The sequence below is a fragment of the Mus musculus genome, chromosome 18, assembly GCF_000001635.26.
Source record: "Mus musculus strain C57BL/6J chromosome 18, GRCm38.p6 C57BL/6J".
NCBI classification, from domain to species: domain Eukaryota; kingdom Metazoa; phylum Chordata; class Mammalia; order Rodentia; family Muridae; genus Mus; species Mus musculus.
In genome coordinates, this window is record NC_000084.6 from 45,510,054 (window position 1) to 45,525,655 (window position 15,602).

The 15,602-nt window shown below is 41.3% G+C and overlaps 1 protein-coding gene and 1 long non-coding RNA gene across 3 annotated transcripts in view; one reads left to right on the forward strand and one right to left on the reverse strand.

The window, feature by feature from the left end:
- The window catches only part of Gm31907, an 80,029-nt gene extending 79,790 nt beyond the window's left edge, over positions 1-239 (reverse strand). The window contains exon 1 of the long non-coding RNA XR_877374.1: positions 213-239. This is a non-coding gene — a long non-coding RNA (predicted gene, 31907). The remainder of the gene's footprint in view (positions 1-212) is intronic.
- The window catches only part of Kcnn2 (potassium intermediate/small conductance calcium-activated channel, subfamily N, member 2), a 417,138-nt gene that overhangs the window by 241,304 nt on the left and 160,232 nt on the right, over positions 1-15,602 (forward strand). The window lies entirely within an intron of this gene.

Sequence of the window (15,602 nt, forward strand, 5' to 3'; positions counted from 1 at the left end):
ATTAACTCTCCTGCCCTGTGTCATAATTTAGTTAGAAGGGATCTTGATCGTTTGGATCTTCCACAAAATATCACATTGGTGCACTATATTGATGACATTATGCTGATTGGACCAAGTGAGCAGGAAGTAGCAACCACTTTGGACTCATTGGTAACACATATGCGTATCAGAGGATGGGAAATAAATCCAACCAAAATTCAAGGACCATCTACCTCAGTGAAATTCTTAGGAGTCCAGTGGTGTGGAGCATGCAGAGATATTCCTTCTAAGGTGAAAGATAAGTTATTGCACCTGGCCCCTCCTACAACCAAGAAAGAAGCACAACGTTTAGTGGGCCTATTTGGATTCTGGAGACAACACATCCCTCACTTGGGTGTGTTACTTAGGCCTATTTACCAAGTGACTCGGAAAGCTGCTAGCTTTGTGTGGGGCCTGGAACAGGAGAAGGCCCTTCAACAGGTCCAGGCTGCTGTGCAGGCTGCTCTACCACTTGGACCATATGACCCAGCAGACCCGATGGTACTTGAGGTGTCTGTGGCTGATAGAGATGCTGTTTGGAGCCTCTGGCAGGCCCCTGTAGGTGAATCACAGAAAAGACCTTTGGGATTTTGGAGCAAAGCTCTACCATCATCTGCAGACAACTATTCTCCCTTTGAAAAACAGCTCTTGGCCTGCTATTGGGCCTTAGTGGAAACTGAACGTTTGACAATAGGACACCAAGTTACTATGCGACCTGAACTACCCATCATGAGCTGGGTACTATCAGACCCTGCAAGTCATAAAGTGGGACGCGCACAGCAGCAGTCTATTATCAAATGGAAGTGGTATATACGTGATCGGGCCAGAGCAGGTCCTGAAGGCACAAGCAAGTTACATGAAGAAGTTGCTCAAATGCCTATGGTTTCTACTCCTGTTACAATGCCATCTGCTGCCAAACATGTGCCTATAGCCTCATGGGGTGTTCCCTATGATCGACTGACCGAAGAGGAGAAGACTAGAGCCTGGTTTACTGATGGCTCTGCACGTTATGCAGGCACCACCCAGAAGTGGACAGCTGCAGCATTACAACCCCTTTCTGGGACAACCTTGAAAGACACAGGTGAAGGGAAATCTTCACAGTGGGCAGAACTTCGGGCAGTACACATGGTATTACAGTTTGTTTGCAAGAAGAAATGGCCAGATGTACGATTATACACTGACTCATGGGCTGTAGCCAATGGATTGGCTGGATGGTCAGGGACTTGGAAAGATCACAATTGGAAAATTGGTGAGAAAGACATCTGGGGAAGAAGTATGTGGATAGATCTCTCCAAATGGGCAAAGGATGTGAAGATATTTGTGTCCCATGTAAATGCTCACCAAAAGGTGACTTCAGCTGAGGAGGAGTTCAATAATCAAGTGGATAAGATGACCCGTTCTGTGGACAATCAGCCTCTCTCCCCAGCCATCCCTGTCATTGCTCAATGGGCACATGAACAAAGTGGCCATGGTGGTCGAGATGGAGGTTATGCTTGGGCTCAGCAACATGGGCTTCCACTCACCAAGGCTGACCTGGCTACAGCTGCTGCTGATTGCCAGATCTGCCAACAGCAGAAACCAACACTGAGCCCCAGATATGGCACCATTCCTCGAGGTGACCAGCCAGCAACCTGGTGGCAGGTTGACTACATTGGACCACTTCCTTCGTGGAAAGGACAGCGTTTTGTTCTTACTGGAGTAGATACTTATTCTGGTTATGGATTTGCCTTTCCTGCACGTAATGCCTCTGCTAAAACCACCATTCACGGACTGACAGAATGCCTCATCTATCGTCATGGTATTCCACACAGTATTGCTTCTGACCAAGGAACTCATTTCACAGCCAGAGAAGTACGACAGTGGGCTCACGATCATGGAATTCACTGGTCTTACCACATTCCCCATCATCCTGAAGCAGCTGGGCTGATAGAAAGATGGAATGGCCTTTTGAAGACGCAGTTACAGCGCCAATTAGGTGGTAACAGCTTGGAAGGCTGGGGCAGAGTTCTTCAGAAGGCAGTATATGCTTTGAATCAGCGCTCGATATATGGTACAGTTTCACCCATAGCCAGGATTCATGGGTCCAGAAATCAAGGGGTGGAAAACGGAATAGTTCCACTTACTATCACTCCTAGTGACCCTCTAGGAAAATTTTTGCTTCCTGTCCCCATAACTCTAGGTTCTGCTGGCTTAGAAGTTTTGGCTCCAGAGAGGGGAGTGCTCCTACCAGGAGCTACAACAAACATTTCATTGAACTGGAAGCTCAGACTTCCCCCTGGTCATTTTGGGCTTCTAATGCCCTTAAACCAACAGGCTAAAAAAGGAATAACAGTGTTAGGAGGGGTGATAGATCCAGATTACCATGGGGAAATTGGATTACCTCTTCACAATGGTGGTAAGCAAGATTATGTCTGGAGTGTAGGAGATCCCTTAGGGCGTCTCTTAGTACTACCATGTCCTGTGATTAAAGTCAATGGGAAACTACAACAGCCTAATCCAAGCAGGATGACAAAGGACGCAGGCCCATCAGGAATGAAGGTATGGGTCAATCCTCCAGGAAAAGAGCCAAGACCTGCTGAGGTGCTGGCTGAAGGAGAAGGAAATACCGAATGGGTAGTAGAGGAAGGTAGTTATAAATACCAATTAAGGCCACGTAACCAGTTGCAGAAACGAGGATTATAAAGTAATATGAATGCCCATTGTAAATTTACTAATGCGTTAGCGATTGTACGAGGGATAGTTATATCATGTTAGGCATATTTACAACCTTGTTATTGTTTCATGTGAACATGAGATATTATTTGTGTCAAGTTGACAAGGGGTGGATTGTAGTGGCTATTCCTGGTTGTCAACTTGACAATATTTGGAATGAACTACAATCCGGAATTGGAAGGCTCACCAGTGACCCTTATCTGGAGGCTTGGAGATCCTTATCTGGATCTTGGTTTGAAGATCTTGAGCCATAGTGGCTATGGATTCCAGAAGATTGAATCTCCGAGTTTAAGGAACACACCTTTAATCTGGGCTATGCCTTTCATCTGGGATTAAAGGTGTGGTGGAACACACCTTTAATCTGGGCTACACCTTCTGCTGGAGACAATATAAGGACATTGGAAGAAGGGAGTCTAGCTCGAGCCCTTGCTCCTTCGCCTGCTTGCTGCGTGAGACTGAGTAACTGCTAGATCCTTGGACTTCCATTCACAGCTGCGACTGAACAATTGTTGGGAATTGGGCTGCCGACTGTAAGTCATCAATAAATTCCTTTACTATCTAGAGACTATCCATAAGTTCTGTGACTCTAGAGAACCCTGACTAATACAACTACTCAGGGTGGGTGGTCTGATGGCATAGGCCTGCAAAGCTAGTGTCAATGGTAAGGCATTAGAAAAGTATAAAATGGACTCTGGGCTCACATACCTGGTATTTGAACTTAATTTTGCTATTAAGTGGCTATTAAGTGGCTATAAAAATTTAACTTAGACACCAGAGTGGTTTCACCTACAAATTAAAAATAAGAGTCCTGTTTCATCCTGGTAATATCATTAACTACCAAACACTGTTTATGCCTTGAGCTGGTATGTTAATGTTTAAAAATTAAATATTTGTCAGTAACAGTATGAAAACTTCACTTGATAACCAAAATCATTTATCATTTATGCTGTAAGATACATCAATGTAATAAATATTAATTTCACATTAATTTTTACATGAAAAAGGTAGGAAGGGAACTATGATACAATGTTTCTGGTTTTGGAAAATGATGAGTGGGGACAGAGCCTAGGAATATGAATTGACTCTAGAGGGTTTAAAAACAATTCAAGGAGGCACATTCTCTGTTAAAGCTGACCAAAAGAAATATTTGGATTTTAGTCTGGATAACCTATCATTAAAATTTTAATCTACAAAATTTTACTACACAATTTGAGCAAGGCATTTAGATCACCCCCTCTAAGGATCAGAGAATATATCAGAAGAAAGGAAAGAAGACAGGGAGGAAGGGAGTGAAATATTATACTCTCGGCGTGGACTAATTGCAAATGTGATTTTACAGCAAACACGGGCTCCTGCTACTGAAAAGCTTAGCGAAAGAGAAGTCATTATCTTCAGTTATGTAGCCACTGGTGAGCCCACGAGACTCCACCAGACTTTCCTCAGTGTTTTCATACCCATCGTCACACAGATAACTCTATTTTAATGCAATGAAACACACACACACACACACACCATGCAGGCACATGCTAGGAACATGAAAAGGATTCTGGATGAGGGCACTGAGAACAGTCAGAGGCAGATAAAGATAAAAAAGATGGGGTGAGAGTAATAAATCAGAACGCACCATTACATAAATGTGTGAAAATACCAAAGAACAAGTTTAATTAAAATAATAAGGTAAATAGAACTATTTTGTCAGTAAGCATATGATACACGCACACACACACACATTTATCAGCAGTAGGCACTAACTTGGATTGTGGTACATGGGTACATGGAACAAACATATAAAATGTAGATGTGGCCTTGAAAGTGGGCCCTGGAAAGAAGCTGGGTAATGAGTAAGAGAAAGTGGGAAAGAGCTTCGAACTCATTAGCATGGGCAAAATTTTCCTAAACTGAACTCCAATGACTCAGGCTGTAAGATCAATACTTTTTAAATTTTTTTTATTTTTTATTAGATATTTTCTTCATTTACATTTCAAATGCTATCCCCTTTTCTAGTTCCCTCTCTGAAAGTCCCCTATACCCTCCCCGCACCGTGTTTCCCAACCCATCCACTCCTACTTCCTGGCCCTGGCATTCCCCTGTACTGGGGCATAAAATCTCTGCAAGACAAAGGGCCTCTCCTCCCACTGATGGCCAACTAGGCCATCTTCTGCTACATATGCAGCTAGAGACACGAGCTCTGGGGGTACTGGTTATTTCATATTGTTGTTCCTCCTATAGGGTTGCAGGCCCCTTTAGCTCCTTGGGTACTCTCTCTAGCTCCTTCATTGGGGGCCCTGTGTTCCATCCAATAGATAACTGTGTACATCCACTTCTGTATTTGCCAGGCACTGGGAGCCTCACAAGAGATAGCTATATCAGGGTCCTGTCAGCAATATCTTGCTGGCATATGCAATAGTGTCTGGGTTTGGTGGTTGTTTATGGGATGGATCCCCAGGTGGGGCTACCCATGGAAGGAGTTACAGAGACAAAGTTTGGAGCTGAGACAGAAGGAAAGACCATCAAGATCAAGAATTGATAAATAATACCTCATGAAACTGAAAAGCTTCTGTAAGGCAAAGGACATAGTCAATAGAAAAAATTGGCAATGTATAGATTGGGGAAAAAAACCCCACTAATCCCACATCTGATGGGGGCTAATATCCAAAATATATACAGAACCCAAAAAGCTATCCTCCAAAAATCTAAACAACCCAATCAAAAATGGGTTGCAGAGCTAAACAAAGAATTCTCAACTGAGGAATCTAGAATGTCTGAGAAGAACCTAAAGAAATATTAAATGTTCTTAGTCATCAGGAAAATGCAAATCAAAATGACCCTGAGGTTTCACCTTACACCAAACAGAATGGCTAAGATCAAAAACTCAGGTGACAGCATATGTGGAGAAAGAGGAACTCTCCTCCACTGCTGGTGGGATTGCAAACTGGTACAACCAGTTTGGAAATCAATCTGGAGGTCCCTCAGAAAATTTGAAATATATCTACCTGATGACTCAACTATTTCACTCTTGGGCATATACACAAAAGATGCCCCACCGTACCATAGGGACACATGCTCCACTATGTTCATAGAAGTCTTATCTCTGATAGCCAGACACTGGAAACAACCCAGATTTCCCACAATTGAAGAATGGATGCAGAAAATGTGGTTCATTTACACAATGAAATACTACTCAGCTATTAAGAATGAGGACATCCTGAGCTTTGCAGGCAAATGGATGGAACTAGAAAATATCATCCTGAGTGAGGTAACTCAGACCCAAAAGGACATGAGTGGTATGTACTCAAAAATAAGTGGATATTAGCCAAAAAATATACAGAATACCTGGCATACAATCCACAGAACTCAAGAAGGTTAACAAGACAATGGGCCCAATTGTTCCAAGAAGGAACAATTCTACTTGGGAAGGAGAGGGAAGCAATTACAGGAGGCAGAGAGAAGGAGGGATCTAGATGGGAGAGGGTACAGGGAGGGGAAAAGGGGAACATGATCATGTATAGAACTGGGGAGGAGAGAAGATCTGAGGGCCATCAGAATGAATGGAAATATGCAACCTGGGGAACAGGGGTGTCTCTAGAAAGTAACCTGGGAGGTAAGAGAACTCAGGACTCAAAGGGAAGCACCTTAGATGAAATGTCCTACAGTGGGGAGAGGCAACTTGTAGAGTTCATCTCCAATAGAAAATCAAGGCATCAAGTGGAGATGTGGGGTTGCCATCCCACAGTCAAAAACTCTGACCCAGAATTGTTCCTGTCTAATAGAACTGCAGGAACAAAAAATGGAGAAGAGAATGAGGGAAAGGAGGTCCAGTGACAGGCCCAACTTGGGATCCATTTCAAGGGGAGGCTTGAAGTTCTGACACTATTACTGATGCTTTGGTGTGGTTACAGACAGAAAGCTAGCATGACTGTCCTCTGAGAGGCCCAACCAGCAGCTAACTGAGACAGAGGCAGATACTTACACCCAACCAATTGACTGAAGTCGGGGACTCCTGTGGTTGAGTTAGGGAAAGGCTGGAAGAAGTTGAGGAGGAGGGTGACTCCATAAGATGACCAGCAGTCTCAACCAATCTGGATGGCTGAGATCTTTCAGACACTGAGCTCCCAACCAGGCAGCATACACTAGCTGGTCTGAGGCCCCTGACACATATACAGTAGAGGACTGCCTGGTCTGGCTTCAGTGAGAGAAGAGTGCCTAACCTTTGAGAGACTTGAGGCCCCAGAGAGTGAGGAGGCCTGGCAGGGATATAGTGGGGTGTGTGTAGGAATATCCTCTTGGAGACAGGGGGAAGAAGAATGGGATGAGGAACTGTGGGAAGGCATACTGGGAGGGGGTAAGATCTGGATATAAAACAATAAAAGTAATAAAAAAGAAAGAAAAGAATTAGAAAAGCTCTTTGAAGAGGAAAAATATGTACAAACCAAAAAAATCAACCAAAGCAGCAACTTCTAGGATCCTTAAAGGCTTGGATGCTCAGCTTAAAACAGAGATGGGAGTGTCTAGGGAAGGCTAGTGGGAAAGTTGCTCATCTAATTGGATACCTGTGACACACTCAAGTATCCTGGGCTCATCTATTGGGTTTTGCTTACTTCTGAGGGAGACAAACAGAAGTGAGAGTGCATGAGAATATAGGTGTATACTTCATAACTCCTGACTCTACCTGTGTCCCTAAGAAACCTGGTTTGGTGGCACATACCTGTAATATTAGCACTGGGGGATGTGGAGATAGGAAAGTCAGTAGTTCAGACCCTGTGAATTCAAAGTCAGCCTAGGGTATATTATGAGCTATCTTAGAAAAGAAAAGAGAAGGAATAAGAGGAGGAAGAGGAAGAGGAGGAGGAAGAAGAGAAACAAATACATGAGTCCTTCTGGTCTATGTGGGCCTTGGAATGTTAGACTGCAGACATCTAGTATGTCCAGTGAACTCAGAGACAGGCACTTGTGTTTAACTAGGTTTGAGTTAAAGGAATTTGAATTGCCCAGTAGTAAGGAAATCATGCTTTGTCTTCAAACAAATTATGGGGAGAACTCTCAGTTTTCAAAACATGAAGATTTGGATACCTCTCTCTCCCTGGTATGTGTGTGCATACATGTGATCAATCATATGCTCATGCATGTGTGCCCGCGTGCTCTAGCATATGCACATACACACATTATGTACTTGTGTGCCTGATGATGGAGAAGGAGAAGAGATATCAAGTACACAAAAAGTTGTTGAGAATATTTTGAAGGGACAGATAATTTCTCCTATGTGCACCTGAGCTGTTCTCAGATTATTGATACATTTTTACAACAAAGTCACAAGTGTCCTACATAGAGGAAATTAAAAACAACAGCACCAACTGTGGAGTATGTCTTGAGAATGAAAGAGGGAGCTGAAATCTGAGGGATGGAACAGTCACAGGGAGCACATGAGCTACTAGCCTGGAAGGAAATGGACGTGCTTCGAATGTATTCTGAACCAACATTAACCACCAGAGGCTTCCAGCCAGGAATTCGTGCATAACTGTGCTATGGTTCTCCCTTTTTAAAATTAATTGATTATTTTATTTATTTACACTTCAGATGTTGCCGCCCTTCCTGATATCCCTTCTGTAAACTATCTATCTTATCCTCCCCCCTTTTCCTCTAAAACCATGCTCTCCCAACCACCCATCCACTCCCACCTCACCCCTCTAGCATTCCCCTATGCTGGGGCAACAAGCTTCCACAGGACCAAGAGCCTGCCCTCTCATTGATGCCAGAAAAGACCATCCTCTGCTACATATGTAGTGGGAGCTATGAACCAGCCCATGTATACTCTTTGGTTTGTGGTTTAGTCCCTGGGAACTCTGAGGGGATCAGTTAGTTGATATTGTTGTTCTTCCTATGGGGTTGTAATACCTTTCAGCTCCTTCAGTTCCTCCCCTATCACTTCCATTGGGGTCCCCACACTCAGTCCAGTGGTTGGCTGTGAGTGTCTGCATCTGTCTTAGTCAGGTGCGAAAGGAGTCTCTCAGAGGAGAGCCAAACTAGACTCCTGTCTGCAAGCACTTCTTGGCATCAGTAATAGTGTCTGAGTTTGTTGTCTGCAGATAGGATGGATCCCTAGGTAGAGTGGTCTCTGGATGGTCTTTCTTTCAGTCCCTGCTCCATATATATATATATATATGTTGTCCCTGCCGTTCCTTTAGTCAGGAACAATTCTATGTTAAAAATTTTGAGAGGAGTGGATGGCCTCATCCTTCAACTGGAGGCCATGCCTGTCTACTATAAGACATGGTCTCCTCAGGTTCTATCTCCCCTCTGTTGGGAATTTTGGTTAATGTCAACCCCCATTGGGTCCTGGGAGCCTCTCCTTTCCCTGGCATCTGGGACTTACTAGTGCTCCACTCCCTGTTCCCTAATCCCCACTGCTACATATTTCTATTCATTCTCCTGGACCTCTAGACTACCCTCCTGTTTCTTCCCATACTGAATCCTGCCCCTCCCATTTTTTTCCTCCCTTCTCCCTCCCAGGCCCCTCTCTTCCTCAACCACCCTTAATTATTTTGTTCCTCTTCTAAGTAAGAGTGAAGCACCCACACTTTGGTCTTCCTTATTGTTAAGCTTCATATGGTCCGTGTGAGTTGTATTCTGCATGTTCTGAGTATTTGGGCTAATATCCACTTATCAGTGGGTACATACCATAGGTGTCCTTATGAGACTGGGTTATCTTACTCAGGATGATTTTTTCCTAGTTCCATTCATTTGCCTGAAAATTTCATGAAATCATCGTTTTTAATAGCAGTATTTCATTGTGTAAATGTACCACATTTTCTGTATCCATTCCTCTGTTGAGGGATATCTTGGTTATTTCCAGCTTCTGACTATTATAAATTAGGCTTATATGAACATAGTGGAACATGTGTTTTTGTTCTATGTTGGAGCATCTTTTGGGTATATCTTTTGGGTATATCTTTAGTGGTATAGCTGGGTTTTCAGGTAGAACCATTTCCAATTTTCTGAGGAACCACCAGATTGATTTCCAAAGAGGTTGTACCAGGTTGCAATCCCACCAGCAATGAAAGAGTATTCTTCTTTCTCCAAGTCCTTACCAGCATCTGCTGTCACCTGAGTTTTTTATCTTAGCCATTCAGATAGGTTTAAGATGGAATCTCAGGGTCATTTTGATTTGCATTTCCCTGATGACTAAGGATGTCGAACATTTCTTTAGGTGCTTCTTAGTCATTAGAGATTCCTCAGTTGAGAATTCTGTGTTTGGCTCTGTACTCCAATTTTTAATTGGGTTACTTGATTCTCTGGAGTTGAATATACTGAATTCTTTGTATATTTTGAATATTAACCCTCTATTTGATGTAGGATTGGTAAAGATCCTTTCCCAATCTTTGGGTTGCTGTTTTGTCCTATTGTCAGTGTCCTTTGCCTTACAGAAGCTTTTCAGTGTTATGAGGTCCCATTTATCAATTGTTGATCTTAGAGGCTGAACCACATTGGTGTTCTGCTCAGCAAATGTTCCCTTGTGCCTATGTGTTCAATGCTCTTTCCCATTTTCTCTTCTATTAGATTCAACCTATACAGTTTTATGTGGAGGTCTTTGATCCACTTGGACTTGAACTTTGTCCAAGTTATGTCATAAAAGACATAAAAATGGATCAATTTGCATTCCTTTACATGTAGATTGCCTGATGAACCAGCACCATATGTTGAAAATGCATTCTTTTTTCCACTGGATGGTTTTGGCTTCTTTGTCAAAGATCAAGTGACCATAAGTGTGTGGGTTCATTTCTGGGTCTTTAATTCTTTTCCATTGATCTACCTGTCTCTGTACCAATATCATACTTTTTTTTTAAATCCCTATTGTTCTGTAGTACAGATTGAGGTCAGGTATGGTGATTCCTCCAGAAGTTCTATTACTGAGGATTGCTTTTGCTATCCTGGATTTTTTGTTATTCCAGATGAAGTTAAGACTTGTTCTATCTCTGTGAAGAATTGAGTTGGAATTTTGACGGATATTGCATTGATTCTGTAGATTACTTTTGGTAGGATGGCCATTTCCACTATGTTAATCCTAGTGATCCATGAGCATGGGTGATCTTTCCATCTTCCGAGGTCTTCTTCAATTTCTTTCTTCAGAGACTTGAAGTTCTTGTCAAACAGATTTTTCACTTGCTTAGTTAGGGTTACACCAAGATATTTTTATATTGTTTGTGACTATTGTGAAAGGTGTTGTTTTTATAATTTCTTTCTCAGCCCATTATCCTTTGTGTAGAGGAATGCTACTGAGTTGTTTGAGTTAATTTTATATCCAAACACTTTGCTGAAGTTGTTTATCAGCTGTAGGAGTTCTCTGGTAGAGGTTTTGGGGTAGCTTATATATAGCTTATATATACTATCATATCATCCACACATAGTGATATCTTGATAGGAAAGGATTCTTCCTTTCCAATTTGTGTCCTTTGACCTCCTTTCTAAAAATTAATTAATGTCTAACTGCTCTAGCTAGAACTTCAAGTTCCATATTGAATTAATAGGCAGAGAGTGGGCAGCCTTGTCTTGTTCCTGATTTTAGTGGAATTTCTTCAAGTTTCTCTCCATTTAGTTTGATGTTGACTACTGGTTTGCTCTATATTGCTTTTAATATGTTTAGGTATGGGCCTTGAATTCCCGATCTTTCCAAGACTTTTAGCATGAAAGGATGTAGTATTTTGTCAAAGGCTTTTTCAGCATCTAATGAAATGGTTATGTGATTGTTTTTCTTTGACCTTGTTTATACAGTGGATTACATTGATGTATTTCTGTATATTGAACCATCCCTGCATCCCTGGGTTGAAGCCTACTTGATAATGTTGAGTGATTGTTTTGATGTGTTCTTGGAAAAAGTTTTTTAGAATTTTATTGAGTATTTTTGCATTGATACTCATAAGCAAAATTGGTCTGAAGTTTTCTTCCTTTGTTGGACCTTTGTGTGGTTCAGGTATCAGCATAACTGTGGTAACTGTGACTTCGTGGAACGAATCAGGTAATGTTCCTTCTGTTTCTATTTTTTTGGAATAGTTTGAGAAGTATTGGTATTAGGTTGTCTTTCAAGTTCTGATAGAATTTGTCACTAAAATCATTTAGTCCTGGGCTTTTATTGGTTAGGAGGCTTTTAATGACTGCTACTATTTCCTTAGGGGTTATGAGACTATTTAGATGGTTTATCTGATCCTGATTTAATTTTTATACTGATATTTGTTTAGAAAATCATCGATTTCACCTAGATTTTTCATGTTTTGTTGCGTATAGGCTTTATAGTAGGATCTGATGATCTTTTGAATTTCCTTAGTTTCTGTCGTTATATCTCCCTTTTCATTTCTGATTTTGTTAATTTGCATACTAATTAAAGTGTTTGGCTAAGAAGTTATCTATCTTGTTGATTTTCTCAAAGAACCAGCTCCTAATTTTGTTAATTCTCTGTATAGTTCTATATGTTTGTATTTGGTTGATTTCAGCCCTGAGTTTGATTTTTTTCTTACCATCTACTCCTCTTCTGTTTGCTTCTTTTTGTTCAAGAACTTTCAGATGTGTTGTGAAGTTGCTAGTGTAGGATCTCTCCAATTTTTTTAAAAAAGGCCTTATTGCTATAAATTTTCCTTTTCACACTGCTTTCCTTGTGTCTCATTTTTGGATATTCTGTGCCTTCATTTTAGTTAAACTTTAGAAAGTTGTGGTTATCTCTGTTGTTAAGTGGCCTTGCTGTCTCTGACTGGAGTCTGTCTCTTCTATGAGCCTGGTTATGAAGGGCCTCCTAGGTTCAGCCTGTCTCTGGATATGGGAGGTAGTCTGGAGCACCTGATCTGTGAGCCTGGCTGTGAAGGACCTACTGTGAGCCTGGTGGTATCAGAAGTTCTGGGGGTCAATCTGTCTCTGGTATGGGCAGGGTGTTGGGGTGACCGGAATACAAGATCCACTATGGTTCTCTTTAAAACACTGTTACATCTAGAAAACTAGGCTTCACTACAGTTTTGTTTTGTTTTGTTTTGTTTTGTTTTGTTTTGTTTTGTTTCGTTTTGTTTCGTTTCATTTAAACCATGAGACACCAAATCTTGTTGTACCATAGTTAAAATCCTGTTTATGGATCATATATGAGTTCCACACTCTGGTTAACTTCATAGACATCTGACTACACTGGGCATCCTAATAAATTACTTATGTGAACAAAGCTTTTCTTTTCTAGAAATCACAGTACTTAAAGGTCAGTGTATATTCAAAGCCTTTAGTCCTGATTTTGCTTTTCCATTTACCGTATGGAACTATGGTGTAACATCCATTTACATGAGTGTTATATATAGTCATTTGTCAAATAAACAACTCTGTTAGCAACTGTGGGATTCTGACTTGAGACAGAGAGAAGGTGTTTCATAATAGATGAAAGGTAGATGAAAGGAATAGCTCCACCCAGCTCCTCCTAGCATGCTTCAGATATTTCTAAAGGCAGGCTTACTAGAGCTGCAAAGTATCAATCAAGTAGTAATCAATCAATCAATCAATCAATCAATCAATCAATATGTCTCTGTCCATCTCTGTGTTTGTCTCTCTCTTTCTATGACACACACACACACACACACACACACACACACACACACACACACGAAGAAAACATTTGTGCCTTACTGTCAATAAAATGTTGCATTTTCTTTGAGTCCAAAAGAAAATAATTCTTAGTTTTGACACTTTGAAACATAGACAAATGATCTCAGGATTTACCCTGAAGGATAAATTGTGAACAGTCAGTTGAAACTATTTTTTCAGTAGGTATTAAAAGCATTGCTGATTTTAATCTTCTCATCTGCCCTATCTGAAATAGATGTTTAAAAGTTGATCTTATTTAGAAGGACTATGTAGAAGCAGATTGTTACAGCTTTCTGGAACCAAAGTGCATATCCCCTTAGGATGGGCCTTAGGAAAACACTCTGGCACAATGATTTTTCCATCTATCAGCATTGGTACTATAATTTCATCACTTAGAAGCACAGACAAAATTACAAGTCTATCATAATATCCTGAGTTCATTTTAACTGCATTGTAGATGCTCAGGAATAACTTTTCTGCCTAGACTGTGACTTTCATAGGACACAGAATTGGATATAATAAAATCCAGATCCTACTAACCTTGCAGAATCCAATCAGTAATTTCCTGACTCTCGTGGTGAGTCCATGAGCATTGCCATTCAAACCAGTCCCCTCTGTGCTTTATATTCTACATCATCTCATGGATCAAAGATGAAACAGGAGTACCTGCCCATGGAATAGTGCTGCCTATGGTGGGCTGAATCCTCCTATATCAATCAACAATAAGACAATTCCATACTAACATGACTTCAGGTTAGTCTTATCTGGGAAAGCTCTCAACCGAAGATCTCTACCAGAGATTCAGGCATCATTAGTCTATAGCAAATTGATAGTTAAAGCTAACTAGTACATAATTTCTATTTACCATCAAATGATTATTCACCTAACATAACTTAGTAATGAAAGAACTATATGAAAGTATAGTAATGGCATGGCAGACATTAATACCATTTTAATTAACCTTTAGAAATATTATTTCCTAACTCAGCCAGTTTATTTACTTGGTTTTTGACTCTTCTTCACTCATTTGAAAAAGCAATTGGCACTTAATATAGATACAGACTTAAAGGACCTTGGTCATATTACTTAATGTGGGGTACTTTATCAAGGCTCATTGTGATGGCTGGAGGAACATTTAGAACCTTTTATTCTATAACACTGTCACTGCAGTAGCCGATTTGTGGGTGGCTTTTGGTCTTTTGGTAAGTCCTTGGTCTAACTGCAGCCCAGTCTTATGAGATATCATTATAACAATTTATAGCACTAGGGTATGCCAGATGCAGCTGAATCATTCATGTGACTACTCTGGATCATGTTATGTGGGTCCTTTAATGGCTATCATCTGTCATACTCCAGTGTCTAATACAAGTTTTACAGCAGCACATAAACCATGGGTTACAGAGTGGACTCTATAGAGTATCAAAGTAGCTGAGAAACTGATAAAGCCATGAAATGCTTGGAAAAGAGATGTAATTATGACCCAGCCCCTTACAGATCCCCATCATCCTGAGATGTTTCTGAGAGTGTAGTTACGACCCTGCCCCTTGCATCTTTCTATCATCTTAGGTTGCTTCTCTCCATGTAGTGGCCTGGCTTGCCCCTGCTCTTCCTCACCTTCATTCCCCACTGCTAAAGGCAGACTAAAGACAGACATGAGTGCGACGCTGTCAGAGAAGGAGAGAACCATCTCCGTAGCAAAACTTCAGTCGGAATGACAGCCATTAAGAGCGCCTGTTCGTTCTGTGCCCGTGGGGTAATGAATGCATTCCTCTTTTGCCGGAAAGAGGCCACTGCTCCTGCGAGTTCCTGATATTTGACGCAGCAGCTATTCCTACAGGGAAACTTTATCCCCTGCAATTGAGCTCATCTAGACCATTCAGGGGAGCACAAATGAGAATCATGGGTCACCTTCAGAACCATCTGATCATTGAGCTCACACTGCCAGGCCTAGGATTGGAAGCGCTTACAGACATTAATCAAATTCCTTCAGCTGGCCCCAATTCCAAGTGTATGTGTCTACCTTCTACAATTCTCTATTGTGTTCTTGTTGCCTTAGTCTTAGCTCATGCCCATGACCGTTCCTAACAAAGTTCCAACAACATCACAATCTTTGCATGCAACAGCCTTCCTTACATTACTTGCTAAATTATGGTTCTTGTTACAGCTTAAACTTCCCTTATGACTCTTCATTTTGTGGATACAAAGGATAGCATCCTTGAATGATCCTGGCACACTACACCTGTCTGCTGATGACCCAAACCTAAGTCCTC